Source organism: Ochotona princeps, chromosome 6 (assembly GCF_030435755.1).
Source record: "Ochotona princeps isolate mOchPri1 chromosome 6, mOchPri1.hap1, whole genome shotgun sequence".
Classification (NCBI taxonomy): domain Eukaryota; kingdom Metazoa; phylum Chordata; class Mammalia; order Lagomorpha; family Ochotonidae; genus Ochotona; species Ochotona princeps.
The window spans coordinates 37311212-37315975 of record NC_080837.1 but is presented as its reverse complement, the minus strand read 5'-3'; positions in this window follow the sequence as shown (position 1 = coordinate 37315975).

The following is a 4764-nucleotide window of genomic DNA, read 5'->3' as shown; positions in this document are numbered from 1 at the left end:
CAAGCCTTGTGTCCCTCCTGGGAACCTGAACTTGGCTAGTCTGCTTGGATTTGGAAGGGATGTGAACCAAGCAAGGAGGATGCGGAAGCAGCCTGAAGAACAGCAGGAATCACACCTAAGGGAAAAGTGGAACCTGGTCCATTTCAGAACCACAATTGGTCCCACATGGCCGAAGAAGAACAGGGCAAGGAGCTGAGGAGAGAATCCAAAGATAGTCTTGGTTTGGTGCAGGAATATTGTAAATGCACATTTAGTGTTTTCATCATATACATTTTCCAAAACCAAAAATCAGCTTTGTTTCTTTTCTCTCTCTCTCTCTCTCTCTCTCTTTTTTTTTTTTCTTTACCTAAAATGTTCATGGGAGAAGTCAGCATTGAATTTCTGGCTCTGGACTTCGGCCTGGCCCAGCCCCGGGATGTTGTAGTTATTGAGGACTGAATCAGCAGATGGAAAATCTCTCTTTTTGTCTCTTCCTCTCTGTAACTCCAACTTTCTAACAATTTTTTTAAACATCATGGTAAAGAAACATTCTGGAGCAAAATAAACAAAGACCAGAGGCTGAACCCAGGACTTGACCCAACGGTAGGGCTGCCTTGCAGGCTCACTGAGGAAGCCCAACCTCAGCCATGCCTGGCATGAGAGCAGAAAACTGAGATAGCAGTGATGACCAAGTGTTCACATGGTTCTTGCTGGCCCTGGGATTCTCCCTTTGAGGGAGGGGCTTTTCAACTTGCCATGTGGAAAATGAACCAGCAGATTTGCAGTCACTTGCTCTGTAATGCTGGCTTTCCAGGCATATTAGAACACGTGAGTGTGTAGATTCCAGCTTCCTGACAGCGCACACCCTGTGAGGCAGCAGATGAGGCCAACCACCTGAGTCCCTGCTGCCACAGGAGAGACCCGGATTAGATGCTGGGTCCCCAGTTTCAGTCTGGGTACTGTCGGCATCTGGGGGTATGAGCCAGCACAAGGAGGACGTCTCCTCCTCTGCCATTAACATAAATACGTAAATACTTTAAAATAAACCAGCATCTCTAATAATAGTGTGACTGTCGAGTATAAATTCCTTCTTTCAAAAACATACTGTGGGGCCCGGCGGCATGGCCTAGCAGCTAAAGTCCTCGCCTTGAATGCACCGGGATCCCATATGGGCGCCGGTTCTAATCCCGGCAGCTCCACTTCCCATCCAGCTCCCTGCTTATGGCCTGGGAAAGCAGTCGAGGATGGCCCAAAGCTTTGGGACCCTGTATCCATGTGGGAGACCTGGAGGAAGAGGCTCCTGGTTCCTGGCATTGGATCGGCGCAGCACCCGGCCGTGCACTCACTTGGGGAGTGAATCATCGGACAGAAGATCTTCCTCTCTGTCTCCTCTCTGTATATCTGACTTCGTAATAAAATAAATAAATCTTAAAAAAAAAAACCATATTGTGACCTTTTCGTATGGCTTTTTAGAAAACTTCCATAAATTTTATGTTTTAATAAAATATAGTCATCCTAAAAATTATAAACAAAAGTGTATACATATAATATACTGGTTAAAATTAAACTCCGAAACAGATTCCTTAAACTTACATGCAGAATTTGAAAAGGCTTACGTAGACACTTTACCCTGAAGGATGCAAAATCTGCAATTCCTGAAATCCAGTTATAGTAGCTTCCTTCCAAAGACAATATCATGGAGAAGAGCAGGCGGACAGACTTCAGTGGAAGACCAGCTGAACCCCGCTCAGTCAGGTGACCTAAAGCAACATCAACAGTGACAGTCACCCTGATAATATCTACCCTCAATATGATGGATGATCATGGCAACTTACCTCTCCCACACCCATAAACAGCCTGAGTCTAAACACAGAGAATCAGACAAACTCTGATATAAAGCATCCTGAAAAATCTCTCCAGTACTCAAGATTGTCAAAACCAAGGAAAAGCCACAGCCCTTGGGAGAGTAAGGAGAGACAACCACAACAACAAAATGTAAGGGGCAGCCTGGGCTGAATCCTGAGCCAGGAAAAAGTCATTGGGCAAAAACTAAGGCAATCTGGGCCCAGCGCAGAGCCTGATGGCTAAATCCTTGCCTTGCATGTGTTGAAATCCCATATGGGCACCTGTTTGTGTCCTTGCTGCTCCACTTCCCATCCAGCTCCCTGCTTGTGGCCTGGGAAAGCAGTCGAGGATGGCCCAAAGCCTTGGGACTCTGCACCCACATGGATAAAAAGAAATACAATCTGAAAAAAAAAATCTAGGCAATCTGAATAAAGCATGAACTTTAATAATGTATTGATTTTGATGCATTAATTTGGATCAAGATCCCGTATTAATGTAAGGTGTCCATAATAAGGGACAGTATCTGAATTATATGCAGACTCAGTGCTGTCTGCTCAATGTTTCTATAAATCTACAACTGTTATAAAAATACCTATTTTTTAAAATAATAAAAATTAAAATACTACCTACTTTTAAAGATTTATTTTTTTACATGAAAGGCAGAGTGTCAGAAAGAGAGACTCAGAGAGAGAGAGCTTTCCCATCAGCTGATTTACTCTCCAAACAGCTACAACTGCCAGGATTGGGCCAGACCAAAGCCAGAAGCCAGAAACTCCATCCTGGTGTCCCACCTGGGTGGCAGGGTCCCAAGCACTTGGACCATCTTCTGGGACCATCCCATGTGTCTGAGCAGGAACTATATGGGAAGCAGAATAGTTGGGGTTCTTAAGGGCATTTTGACATGGGATGTCCATGCTGTAGGGGCAGCTTTCAGTTCATTGTTCAACAGTGCCAGTCCTAAGAATTACTTTAAAAAAAAAAAAAGATGGATGTGTTTTTATTGGAAAGGCAGATTTACAGAGAGGAGAGAAAAAAATACCCCCCATCTGCTGATATACTCCCCAAACGGCTGCAACAGCCAGAGCTGAGCTGATTTGAAGCCAGAAGTCAGGAGCCTCGTACAGATCTCCCACATGGGTGCAGGGTCCGTTGCCTTCCCAGGCCACCAGCAGGGAGTTGAATAGGAAGTGGAACAGCCTGGACACGAACTGGCACTTGTAGGTCAATTGAGGTATTGCACCTGCCCATTGCCACACACTTTTTAGTGGGCTAGTAATGGCCTGGAAGTTAACCCATGGTGCTGGGGCCTCCCTGGTTAAGTGCCCTGTAAGTGTCTAAGGAGTAGCTGTTCAGGCCATGAACAGTCACATGACCTCTGCCTTGCCCCCCAACTCTACCCAGCTCCTTCTCCTGCCAGGCATTGCGGTCATTGCTGTCACCTGTCACGTTCCTGGCAGTTCCCAGGCATTCTGCTTTTGTCTGCCCATCCCCACCCTAGACCTCAGGGACCCTGTACACAGAATCGGCCCCCTGGTCCGCCCTCCTTCCCCTGGGCCAGCTCTCTGCTGCCTGGCTCCTCCTGGCTTTGTCCCCACCTCTGCCTCAGGTCTCATCCTCTCCCAGAGAGGTGGACTCCACCCAAGCCACCACCCGTCTTTCTAGAACCTACATCGGATGATCTCATCCCCAACCAAAACCTTCCCAGGGCCTATTCAACAGCTTTCGCAATGGGCTACAGTCTGTCCCACTTCTCTGGTCCTCCGGTCTTCAGCACTGGCTTTTCCTGCACCTGCCTTTGTAGCTCTTTGGGGATAACACATGCACTTCAGACCCCCCTGTTTTAATATGTGAACCACTCAGCATCCCGGCCCAGCAGCATTGTGACATCTGTCTCGCTTTCTCTGTGGTCCATGGCTGGTGGATGAGCATCTGCAGCCTGGAGGTCCTGGAGGTCCTGAAGGCACCCCTGAATCCCATGCTCAGGAAGGTCTGGGTTACTCCCTGCCATCAGCCTCTGTGATAACAAGACAGTATGACACAATGTAACCCATCACCCCAAAGTAACCAGGGTAAGGGAAGGCATAGCAGAAACTGTCAGATTATAGCCAAGGACATACACTGTGGCACAGTGGGTTAAGCTTCTGTCCAGAACATCCACATCCTATGTCTCAGTGGCAGTTTGAGTCCCATCTACTCTTTTTCCCACCCAGCTTCTTCCTAATGCCTCTTTGGAGGCAGCAGTTGGTGCCTCAGATTCTTGGGTCATTTCCACCCACATGGGAGATGCAGGCAGAGTTCCTGATACCTGGCTTCAGCATGACCCAGCCCTGGCTATTGCCAGCACTGGGAGACAGGATAGAGAATGTCTCTCTCTCAACCCTACTAAATTGGCTCAAATCCATGTTTAGGGTTTCTGGAGCTCAGGCTCCTTGTTCCATGTTAAATGATAGCAATGAGCTTTCATGTGGATCTGCTCATTGACTCCTCGGCAAAGCCCTATTAGTTAAGTGTTACAGTAACATTCTCTGTAGAGACCAAAGGCTGCCAAGGGTGGGTCACAGTGAGTAGCTGGGCAGGGAGCAGGAGGCCAGTCTTTGGCTCCTCCTTCAAAGTCCAGGCTAAGGACTGAAGAACGCACGTGTGCAGGTTGACTGTGGTCTCTAACTTGTCAGGGAGATAGGACCAAGTTTGTAGTGGCACCTGCACCTCAGCCCACACAGCCTCAGGAGGAGGATCATGGAGGAGAGGGAGCAGGCACTGGGAGTATCCTGTTCCCTGAGAACCCTTTCCAGCTGCAGGCAGGCTCCATGCAGCAAGGACACCCTCCCCTGCTCAGCCTAGACCCGAGGGCAAATGGCCAATGGCAGGTACTGGGGGGAGGGGTGTGGGGGAGGTCCTGATGCCCATAGCAGGGCAGCCCAGGGCTGCCTCACCAACCAG